At 40.8% G+C, this 12,796-nt stretch overlaps 1 long non-coding RNA gene across 1 annotated transcript in view; it reads left to right on the plus strand.

Annotated features, from left to right (window-relative positions):
* Positions 1–5,752, plus strand: part of LOC110185465 (uncharacterized) — a 17,421-nt gene extending 11,669 nt beyond the window's left edge. The window contains exons 2-4 of the long non-coding RNA XR_002319785.2: positions 4,884–5,091; positions 5,158–5,287; positions 5,350–5,752. This is a non-coding gene — a long non-coding RNA (uncharacterized LOC110185465). The remainder of the gene's footprint in view (positions 1–4,883; positions 5,092–5,157; positions 5,288–5,349) is intronic.
* The last annotated feature ends 7,044 nt before the right edge of the window (positions 5,753–12,796 follow it).

Consider the following 12,796-nt stretch of genomic DNA (forward strand, 5'->3'; position numbering starts at 1 on the left):
GATAGGTTCTCGAAGATTAGGGCCTTCGATTCAAGAATCCGTCGCATATGAAGTTTGATGGAGCAGGCTCCGGCTTCCCACATCCCTCCGAAATGGGGAGCAGAAGGAGGTATAAAGTGCCAAGAAATGCCTTCATTGGCGAAAAATCCAGCTAATTCTCCATCCTTTGCTTGCTCGATGGCCAGGCGTCTCATGTTGTCTAGGGTCTGCCTGCCGCCATGAAATGTGGTTCCGTTGTCCGAATAAAGGTCTGTGGGCCTCGCTCGGCGGACAATGAATCGTTGAAAGGCGGCGATGAAGGCCTTTGTTGTCAGATCACTGACAAGCTCGATGTGGAGTGCCTTTGTAGTGAGGCACACAAAAATAGCGAACCATGCTTTTCCGATCCGTGGAGTTCGTCCCTTGGATTCCATGATTGCGATCGGCCCAGCATAGTCTAGCCCTGCATGTTGAAAACAGTGACTAGCTTGCACTCTAGGTATTGGTAGTTCTCCCATGATCTGTTGACTGGTGCCTTTGCGTTGTAGGAAGCAGCGCTTACAAAGGAAAACAGCTCTTCTGACGAGATTTCGAGCACCCAGAATCCAGTACTGCTGACGAAAATTCGTAACGTTGCATCAACTCCCGTGTGCAGATTGGAGATATGAAAATGTCGAACAAGTAGTCCAGCTAGTGGTGTCTCCTTTGGTATTAGGATTGGGTGTTTAGCATTGTAGTTTAATGTAGACTGCTCGATTCTTCCACCGACTCGCATTATCCCATTTTCACCTAGAAATGGGGAGAACCGGAGTAAATGCGATTTAGCATTAAGCTGGCGTCTATTCTCGAGCTGCGCATATTTTCTGCCAAAGAATTTTTGTTGCACATGTCGAAAGAGTCGTAGTCGTGCTTCCAGCAGCTCTTTGGACGTAAGGAATGGTGAAGAATTCCTATGATGAGATCGAAGAGTTTGAATAAAGCGATAACAATAACTAGATACCCTTATTAGACGCGTCCAGGTAGAGAATTTGTGGATAAGTAACTCGTTAAAACTTTCATCAAGAAAGGTTTGCAGAGTCGTAGGTTTTATAGCTCGTTTTTCGGCGTTGACATCGAAATTTGAAGATACGCTGAACTTGCTTGTGGAAGGTGGCCAATCCGAAGTCGGTGCGGCCAACCAAGACGGACCTTTCCACCACAGCCGGTGCTCCAGAAGCTTTGACGCATGAAGTCCTCGAGAGGCACAGTCAGCTGGATTGTCTTCAGTCCGGACATGATTCCAGCAGTTACGGGGAAAGTCGTTCAGGATCTCTGCTGTCCGGTTGCAGACGTATGTGTTCCAATGTCGTGGTGGAGCTGATAGCCAATGTAGCACAATTTCTGAATCAGTCCAGCAGCTAGTGCTGAAAATAGGAATTGTTAGTGATGTTTTGACAACAGTAAGCAATCGGGAAAGAAGTAGTGCAGCATTCAGTTCCAAACGTGGTACCGAGACTGGCTTGATCGGGGCCACCCGTGTTTTGGCGGCAAGAAGGGATATTTGAAAACTGCCTCCAACTGCAACCCGAGTGTAGACAACGGCACCGTAGGCGTGCGTGGATGCATCTGCGAATCCGTGTAGTTCTACGTCTCGGAATGGTGAAGCTAAATATCGTGGTACTTGACACTGCGTAAGCGATGGCAGATCCTCCACTAAGGCTTTCCAGCTCGAGCGTAAGGTTGCAGGAATTGGCTCATCCCAGTGTAGTACACTTGTCCAGCTTTCTTGAAATATAAGCTTGAGTAAAACTGTGACCGGCGCTATACGTCCAAGCGGATCATAGATTCTCGATAGTTGCGACAAGAGTTCCCGTTTTGTAGGTGAAATAGTCGTATCGCATTCCTTGAGATTGAGATACATGACGTCCCTTCCGGTATTCCATTGGATAGCAAGAATTTTTACATGTAAGTCCGCAGCAGATTTGTTAAGGAGCTGGATAGGCTGAAAACACCTATCTTCTTCTGGCAATGATTTTAGAAGACGCCAACTATTGGAACTCCATTTCCGTAGTTTGAATTGCCCCTTTTCCAAAAGTCCAATTAGCTCGTTCTTTAGATTCATAAGTTCCCCAATTGAGTTGCATCCCGTTAGGATATCATCCACATAGGCATCGTGTTGGAGGGCATGGGCAGCTGCAGGGAACTCTTGGCGGTGATCGTCAGCTAATTGTTTCAGAACTCGAACGGCCAGAAATGGGGACGGTGGGAATTCATAAGTTACCGTCAAAAGGCGAAAATGACGTAGCGGCTCATTCTCGTTCTTTCGCCAAACAATGCGCTGAAAATTGGTGTGCGGCTTATATACGTGAATCCCTCGGAACATCTTTTCGATATCTGCACATAGAACATATTAGTGCTGACGGAAACGTAAATTAAGGGATAGTCCACGGCTGTTCTTTCCCGATCCATCGAAAACTACACGACATTTGGTAGTCAAACTGTCAAGTTTGATAACAGCGTGGTGCGGTAGGTAGAAGCAACCGTCCGGGGACTCGTCCACTTGAGCTGATGTTAGTTGTTCCATATGTCCATGTTTTAAATAGTCGTCTAGGAACGCTTCGTACTGCTGCTTCAATTCCGGAGACCGACGAAATTTGCGTTCTAGCGAGAAGAAGCGATTAATAGCCTGCGGCGAAGTGAAGCCAATAGGCGGTGCCTTCTCCTTGAAGGGGTACTGAACGATGTAAGCCCCGCTCTCAGAACGCGTATGTGTGGCAGCAAAATGCCGCTCGGTGGGATCGTTGGCGTTCAGGAGAGCCTGGCTTGGCTGTATACTGTCCATTTCCATGAATGAGCGAACCATCGTATCTAAGTCCGCGTGGTGTGTCACGGCAGAAGTCAGGTGATCATCGCATGCAATGTACGAGCCTGCAATAATCCAACCAAAAACAGTATTCAGACCAATAGGAAAGTCGTTACCAAAATATTTGCGTTCTCCAGTATAAAAAAACCACAGCTGATCTGATCCAACGATGACATCGATGGATCCTGGCGTGCAGAAGGTTGGGTCTGCCAAAGGAAGCTTGCAAATGTGCTTCCACGTAGAAGATGAGGTGTCAATAGCTTGGGCTGGAAGTGATGACGTCAACGAGCTGAGAATGAATGAGACCAATTCGATAGTTTGGTCCGAATGGCGAGAGCGCAACTTGATATGTGCGCGTCCTCGGGTAACGCCCGCGCTGTTGGCGGCTAGACCGAGTACAGAAATCTTGCGTGCGAAGCCACGGTAATTGTAGATCCAGTGTCCAGGAGCATCCTGCAAGTTGTAGTGTTTCCCCAAGCGTCGACAACGTCTGCGTGGATGGTTGGCAATAGAGTGTGCGAAGAGTGTGCAGGAATATTCTCCAGAGTATAATGAGTGAAATTGGTTTCCAGTTGATTATGGCCAATTGTAGATTCCTGCTGTGATGTTCGCTCATGGCTGTCCACATTGGCTAGCGCAACGTAGTTACCATTTTGACTTGGCCGTGACGAGCCATGAACCAAAGTATGATGCTTGCGGCGGCAGATCCAACAAGTATGCTTTGAGGTACAGTTTCCCACCATGTGAGTGGGGCTGAGGCAATTGAAACAGAGCTTCTTCGACTTGAGGAACTCCCGGCGAGATGCAATGTCAAGGGCACTGAGCCCAAGCATTGCGGGACTCCGAATCCAACTTTGACAATAATATGAAGATTAGCCAGGGATCCCGTTCCTCGCAGTTAAGAGCGCGTAAGCCACGAATAACTTCATCTGCACCATCGGCAAGTTTACGCACTGTACTAATGTTAGAGGTTGTAGCACTGGAGAGCGTCATAAAACTGTTTAGAAATGATCGGATAATTAGCGATTGTTTGTTATATCGCTGTTCCAGGCGATCCCATGCTTCACGATAGTTTTCATTAGTAACCGTAATATGTTTAACTAATGTCAGCGCGTCTCTGGAAATAAAATAATGAAATCGTTGGCAATCCGTCAGGCTCGGATTGCAAGCGATTGATCCAGTAAACATATCCGAAAAATGTTTCCAGTCCTCATAGTTACCGGAAAATGTTGGGAGTTTGATTCGCTCGAACTGAAAATCCACCTGGCTTCTTTGAGACGCATCCGCTGCTTGGACAGTGGCCGAAATACTGGTTTGAGATGGGAGATCACGTCGTAATTCCTCCAAAGTGTTGCTCAAAATGGCGTGTGTAGCGTAGTGTTTTTCCTCATAGGCATCAAAATCGGCGTCGGGGTTTTCCCAATCTGGTTCCGACTGAAACGCATACAGCTCCTCCGAGAGCCGCACAACCCGCATATAATTGTCTTGCAGTTGCACCAGGCGAACCTCTATAGTTTGCACTGAATGTATGTCATCGACAAATTTGACTGCGTAGTTATGTGCCCGAGTAATTTGGCTTTTGCAGAAGCCCCGTTCTTGAATCACACTCCGCATCGTGATCGAGATAAGAAATATCTAGATTGCCGTTTACAAAAAAACAATAATCAAATCAAATATCCAAAAAAATAACGCTTTACTGGTGAATCCGGCTCGAAGGACCAATTTTTTAATGTTTATAAACGAATTCACTAGTGTTACTGTTTTATATATTTATTGGTTAATTTTCAATACCCGATTTGATTACGACGACCGCGAAGCGTTTGATTGTATTGAGAGCAAAAGTGTATCATACGATAAGTTTAGTCGAAGATGTAAACAAGTTACAGTTAGGAGTTAGAAGTTATGGAAAAGTACTAGATAAGCTCTATAGCAAGTGCAGCGGCGGGAAGCTCGAATTGATTCCGCTGATAAGCGGCGGACAAAGCCAGTAAACAAAAACAAATATACAGGGTGTCTCGTTCCCAAACACGTATGTTATTTATAATTGTTTTAAATTTTACAGTTGATTCTAGGACCGCCGGTGGAAAGCAGAGGTGGATACACGAAATCAAGCTCGTGCTCATAGACATAGGGCAAGAAAGCATAGAGCAGTTGCGGAGAGCCCGCAAGAACACCCATGTTTACATGTAGATGGCCTAGTCCATAATGGCGACTGGGCATGATGTGTCCTGGAAGGATTTCAGGACAAAAATTTAAAATCTGACAAGGAAGTACTGTCAACTATAAGTGTCAGAATATATTGTAAATTTATTCCTTGAAATTATTATTCTTTGCAGAAATGAGAAGAATAAAATGGGGACAAGAGGCCATTTGTGTAACAGCATTTTGAAACGCCTCACAGCTTTCTCGGCTCATTCAGGGTTGACATTATTGATATTGATATTGAGAATGCTTTGGACAGCGAGAGTATGTTCCCAGAGACCGATTTCTTTTGTTTAAATTCCATTAATAATATGTTCTTATTGCAGATACTACAGAATACTTCTTGAAGGACGTGGAGTTTGACCCTGAAAATGCAAAAAACTGCAGCCGAACTCAGCGTACTGCCAATTTGCCCCCTACAAAGCGCGCAAAGATGGCCCACAAGGACGAGATGCTGGCGATTGCTAACGGAACAACCTACGCAGACTGAATATTAGCTAAAAAACCATAAGACCAAAATAGTTTTCAATCACAACTCTTACAGTTTTTAAGGGAGTCTATAAAATATAACAATTATAAAATAAGTGGGCTAATTACAACTAGGTTTGAATATATCAATATAATTGGTTTAAATAAATGACTTGAAGTATAAAATAATTGGGATTGCCAATGAAATGAAATAAATAAAAGAAAAAGATATGTTATTTTTATAACATTTATTTGCTAAAATTAAGGCAATGCTAAGGCATTGCTGATCTCATTTTTTCTGAAGGTTTGCTTAAAACTGCAGACATGTTAGTGCAATTCGGCTGTTGCTGTAGGTTACTGGCAGCCAGTCATCTAGTTTTCTTATACATCGTTGACAATTTTTTCTGTCTATTCTATGCCAAAAATAATTTTACTTGGAATTTGCTTAATATAGCAGTGTTGCGTATTATTGAATTCATGTTCTACTTTATCTATAATAGTGTCCTAATATATATCTATCAGTTTCGATATCATTGGTCCTAAACTCCTGATAACTCTTTCGACCTGTCCATTAGCCTGCGGTGATCCGGTCGCTATCTTCGTATGCTTAATTTCAAACTCTGAAAAATAATCGAACTCTGGAAGTGTAATAACTTCCCCTATCTAAAAGTGCTCTAAAATATTATAATAACTTCATTTGTATTAGTGGTTTTGTGGTACATACATATAAAAGCGTACGAATTTTTTGAAACCAGCGATAACTACAAAAAATATGTTTTTTCACTCTATCTGAGTCGACTGGACCATAATGATCAATATGAATTAGTTCGAACGGTTTGCTCCACTTCGGAATTCAATGTAGAAAACGTTCCTCGCCTATTTTCGGGGAAAATGTTACACCTTTTAAACAATTATCAATATGGCTCAAACATTTGTCGTTAGCGGTAGGCAATCAATGAGTTTTTTAATATCGAAAATTTTCTCTACCTATGTTCCCGATTTCATAGTGATATTTATACGAAATATGCCCTACCATGTGCGTTGGAAGGTAAAATATTAGTCTACCATCGTTACATTTTCTATAGATTATTCCGTTTCTCATCTCAAAAAATGCATGCTCGTTTTCCTCTAACAGTTTTTTAATATTTTGAACTTTTGGATTCTTGACTTGACAGATTAATAAATTATCTTTAAACGTATTTGAATATACTATTAATATATTCGTGCATGCTGCATTCTTTTACCTGCTCTATGGACGAGTTCTTAGTCGTAATTCTGGAGCTCTAACGCCCACCTGGCTATTCGCGGATTAAGCTCAATCTTATTTGTTAAAGTTAAAGTTTCCCGCATAAAAAAAGAATACAAGCCCAGGAAATATTGTACAAATTATGTTCTTATCATGCGCTTTTATGCATGTGTCATTTATAATAAATCCCAAATATTTAGTCTAAAGGAACACACACCGCACTTCCTCTTTGGCTTGAAGCACTATTTACCCAATAGCCATTTGACATTGCAATTGGCGTAGATCCTTATTGGCTGGAGTTGTTAGGTGCTTTGAAACAATGCATTCAGTTTTGCGCTCCGGCAAGCGGACTTCTGAAAAATAACTTTAGAAACTGCTTCGGCTCGGAGAAGCATTTTATGCGAGCCGCAGCGGTGGTGCTAGGATTTCCTGGATAATGTTTTCCAGGAGTTCGTCAACATCGATGATTATGCCGTTTACTAGCATGATTTTGTCATCAAAATAGGAATCAAACTTCTCTTCTGCACGCCATTGACTCTTGTGGAATTTGCTCCTTAACTCTCCTTTGGAAATTTTTGTCGCGAATGCCACGATTAACTGCTCACAAAGGTGATCGGTGGACTCCAATATGCGCGTGGCGTTTGCGTGAAGCCAACGCTAAGCATATCCTTTCAGCTTGGTAATTAGAAGGATGTGCATGCATCCGTCCTCTAAGTTATAGGCTCTTCCGATGTTCTGAAGCTGTGTGACCCAGCTACGTGCTGCATGTACTCCATAGTTACTTATTTTGGCAGATCAACCGATTCTGCTGGTAATTCTAAAAGTTTGTTTACTTTAGTGACGTAACGTTCATTAACACTGAAAACGGTATCGGTAATATCGATTAACAGCGTCGCGGTTAGCGACGGAGTTGCTGGAGTTTCCGATGCTTCCCTCGATGACGTCATGGGCTTGGTGAACATCCATTGATATGTTCTTGTTTGCATCGTTGATTGCTATATGAATCCATGAAGCCATGCTAGCATCTATCTTGTCTCTAATGCATCAAGCTGCTGTCGTCCGGGGTTTTCAACGCAGTCGATTGCAGATCGTGCAAAGCAACCTGCGCATCTTCCGCCAGCGGCTCTTGCTGCGCCAATAATGATGTGACTTCATCCGCCTTCTCTGCGTCGAATTTGCTGACTTGCTGCCTATCCTTCTAGCTAGTTGATGCTCCAGTTGGAAGGTCCCCACGCGTCTCCGGCGAAATAGCTTGTAATCGTTCTATTAGCTCCTCTTTAGAGCCCAGCGCAGCCAACCATTTTTTTAGTTGAGCTAACGAAAACTGGACTTATTCCGTGTCAGGCATCGTGAATAAGAACACTTCTGATGTTATATATTATTCTAATAGGGCTTTGATATTGTGCCTCTTTAATACATTGGGCTTCGTAACTTAATATCTGTTATGGTGTTATTAAGGGGAAGATCATTTACCTGTAATCCACTGGAACGAATAGAACACTTAAGACCGAATAACCGTCCTACGACGGGATACTCCAAGGATGACCCCAATTTGTATAAGGCGATATCAGTTCTCTTTCTCGCAGTTTATCTGAGGCGCAGTAATCTGAGGTTTTGCTGCTGTACAAAAAAGTTGCTAAATATTTCATTTTTAAGTAGTACAAGCTAATTTAACGAGCTTTGTTGTTTTCGTTTTAAAGAGACACAACTGTTCGATCAGCTGTTATCGGACGGAGGACTGAGGTGTTCTGTGGAAATTGTAGTTTCACATCTGCGAAAAATCCCAACTGTTTCACACGGATGGACTGTGTGAAGGCAGTATTAAGTAAAAACTGATAAATTGAATTTCTAATTGGGTTAAGATACCATAAAAATGGTATATAGATACCATAAATAAACTTGATAAAATTATAGTTATTTTTTATGATACTGCATTTCTTAGCTATATCGGCCAAATCGGCCAATGTGCAATGACGCGAAATGCTTACGAAAATATTGTAAAATTAGCTTTACAGCTAAAATTCGTTATATACATTTTCCCAGAGTAATGAAATAACGTTTCTAAAACCTGTCTCGGTAAAAACGTGCCAATAAGAGGCGGCATTGATTTCATACATATTTTTTTTTTTTTTTTTTTTTTTTTTTAACATCTTGGACGTTGATGCACTAAGGTCAGTACATACAAGTGGCCCGTATGACACCAGGCACGTGCCTGTTTGGGTTAGGTGTTAGTAGGCGCGATGGAAAATATAGGACAGAATACGAGGAAAATTGACTACCGGCGTGCTGCCAGATTGTTAGCTTGCATGCTTACTAAGTATGTTAATATCAAAGATTTTAATTTTGGAAGGGAATCTACGTTAGAGATTAGTGTGTACAAATCATTATAATTTGCACATAACACTCTAAAAGGTTCATGCAGTTCAAAGGAGGTCCTACAGTGGCGCAACACTAATGGGATATAGGATCTAGTGGTTCTACATGGTACATGGAAATTAAGCTGACCCAACAAGTCAGCACTTTCCACATCACCATGGATAAGGTTAAAAATAAAGGTTATCCCTAGCATCGTTCTACGATTGGCTAAGGACGGCAAGTTTATTAATAGGAGTCTACTAGAGTAGGAAGGTAATCTTTGGTTTGCATCCCAATTTAAACCGCGTAGAGCGAAAAGTAAAAAGTTCTTTTGAACCGACTCAATGCGTTTACTATGGACGCCGTACTGAGGGCTCCAAACGCAGCATCCATATTCTAGGATAGGACGAACTAAGGAAGTATATAAGGATTTAGTAACATAGGGGTCATTGAATTCCTTCGACCACCGTTTAATAAATCCAAGCACACCCCTGGCCCTATTCACCATAGACGAAATATGATCAATAAAGTCAAGTTTTGGGTCCAAGCGGACGCCCAAATCGTCAACTGTATTAATTCTTTCCAAAGAGCAGCCGTTCAGCGTGTAAGTAGCAAGCTTAGGAGCGACACGAGAGAATGTCATTAGCTTGCATTTCGAGCCATTTAAGTTTAATAAGTTTACACGGCACCAAGTTTGAAAATTATTAAGATCTGTTTGTAAATCCGACTGGCAGGCAACGTCATTGTATTGCACGCAAAGCTTGACGTCATCCGCGTACATAAGTACTCTGGAGTTAGTCAAGACTTTGGGCAGGTCATTTATGAACAATGTAAACAATAAGGGTCCCAAATGGCTTCCTTGCGGGACACCAGATGTAACCCTTAGAATATTGGATAAATTATTCTTAAAGAGGACCTTTTGCGTCCTGCCATTCAAATAACTAGAGATCCAATTAAGAAGATCACTTGGAAAACCCATTGAATCGAGTTTTCTAACGAGGAGAGAATGATTAACAGAGTCAAATGCTTTACTGAAATCAGTATAGATTACATCTGTCTGACAATTATTATGGAAGCCCTTTATTCAACCATCAGCCCAATGGACCATTTGGGATCGAAATCGAAAGGGATTTAACATGTTCCACGGCAGTTTCCAATAATAATTTATTTAAAGTTAGTTTCCAATCGGTGATAATATTGGTTGCGTTCAGCAAAACAACATGATCACATATCAGGGAATGATTTCTATTGATAGTTCTACTGATCGCGTATGACACTGATCATTATGCATGATTTTATCCATCATGATAAGCAAAAAAGTAGCGAAAAAAAAGTACCCTGCATTTTCACAATGCTGATGGTTGAAATATTGATAAGGGTAAAACAAAACCTAGGCATGCAAAAAAGACAACAAAAATTAGTAATGAAATCTGCGTCATTCTTAGTTATTCCTTAATAATTAGTTATCAGTTTTTAAGTAGTAAGCATTTCCTCATTTGGAATTTAGTTTTTTTGTAGCCACTAATGCGGAGTGCAGTGCTGTAATTGTGCGAAAAATATTGGACAAATCGTCTTTTTAAGAAAAGGAGAAGCCACATTAACTAACATATTATAAAGTTCCTGGTGAAAAACTATTCCTTGGTCAATTAAAGGAATATTTTAGAATGTCTCTTGTTCTGTCCCTTTGAAGGACCTGCGTGGCATTTGGGCTGGCACCGGCCAGCTCTTTCTTCGGGGCGTAGATCCCTTAACCCTGCCCGCCCCGCACAACACTGTACACCGTGCGGTTTATTTCAAACTCGCGGAAACAAAGACAACATTCTATACAATCTCTCACACACGCATAGTCGACTTGGCCATGCTCACGAACACATTTTTATTGCAACTCACACAAACACTCCTACCCAGTCGGACTTTTTAGCCAAATTCCTCCTGACTTTCATGCAAATGCGTTCGGTGGGTAGGAGCCACCGTTTACTCAGTCGGACTTTTTAGCCAAATTCCTCCTGACTTTCATGCGAACACGTTCGGTGGGTAGGAGCCACCGTTTATGTACAGTCCATTCGCTTTTATTCATGCATGGTCGGGGTAATTCATGATGCCGACGTCGCTGCTCGACTCATGATGAAAATTATTCAGAGCGGTCAGTGAGATAATTCATGGTGCCGCGATCACTACTCGGCTCATGATGAAATTGTTACATTTAAATTATTAATTGTAGTAAATCATTTTCAACCATACAAACAAACTTTTTTAGAATATTATACGACCAACTTGGGATTGAACCTACATATTAATATTAAACAGTCCGGTCGTTTACACATCGCGCTACGTAGCAACTAAAATTACGTCGGCAATATACACACATGTGCATATCCCGTGTGAGAGGGACAAAATCCTGCAACCCTTTGAGGACTTTTATTTTTTGCTTGATATTTGACTTTGCTGTCGCGAGGCAGTGTTGCCAGGTTAGCTTATTATAAGCTAGTTCTAGCATATTTGAAACTAGAAAAGCTTGAAAAATTTCCATCTAGCTTATAGCTTGAAATATAGCTTATTTTAAAATTCATCTAGCATATTTTAGCTTTTTATGTATTTTTGACATCCACGGAATGTTTTTTACGAAAAATATGCTTTATAGCATGAAAATATTGGAGTTTGTTCTTTTTTTCCGATGGTTATGTGCATTTTATGTGATCGTGAACTTATTTCTAATCGAAAGTGTCATCGGAGATCGATTTGTTGGCTGAAGTGTTACCACCAATAATTTTGTTATGTTGTGAAAATAGGTAAAGCGTGTCCTCAAAATGCCGAAAGTTATATATAAACAGATTTTTCGGGATGCTTGGCTCCAAAACAACGAATTTAAGTGCCAGGAGAAGGAACCAAAGCATATTGTTGCTACTGTAAGTCGACAATATCAGCCAAAATTTTTTAAATCAGGCAGCATGTGGCATCGAAAAAGCACATTTTATCAATGAGATCAGTTGCTGAATCGCAAAAAATAAATTTTCCGGCTAAGTGTTGCAAGACTCAGGATCAGGAAGCAGCGCTTTGTTTGTTCATTGCCGAACACTCGGCGACGAACAACATGAAGGAATTGATGAAATATTAACTAATTTGTTTTAAGTGCTTACTTTAAGAACATATTTTTAAGACTTTCTTTAATAATAACATATTCATATAATATAATAATATATATTATATGTTTCGTGTTTTCTCATATTTGGGTGTAGCTTGTTTTTTCGCATTTTTTAAAAATTGTTTAGCTTATTCTAGCTTATTTTTTTTTTAAATCTAGCTTATATGGGCGCTCATCACCTGGCAACACTGTCGCGAGGCGATCGTGACGATCGCTCGAGGCAAACTTTTTCTTACTTTGTTTTTTATTTGTTAATTCAAGGCATTTCCTTTTAAAAATTGTTGTTCTTGTTAAAGATTGGCCAACAAAATTATAATAAATCAATAAATGTGGTTAAATAAGATACCAAAATTATGGTATATAACAAGTACACAAACTCTCGAAAATATAATATTAAGTTCATATTAATAGAATTATATTCTCTAGATATTTTCCGATTTTCATTTATTCTAGGTAATAATAATAATAATAATTGCGGGGATTTTTTTTTTTTTTTGTATGCGCACTTCGTGTTAAAAAATATATCCCGAAAGGGAAATACTTCAGCACAGAATTTTATGTT

The sequence above is a fragment of the Drosophila serrata genome, unplaced genomic scaffold (assembly GCF_035046125.1).
Source record: "Drosophila serrata isolate PLE 108 unplaced genomic scaffold, ASM3504612v1 contig_160, whole genome shotgun sequence".
In the NCBI taxonomy this organism is placed as follows: Eukaryota; Metazoa; Arthropoda; class Insecta; order Diptera; family Drosophilidae; genus Drosophila; species Drosophila serrata.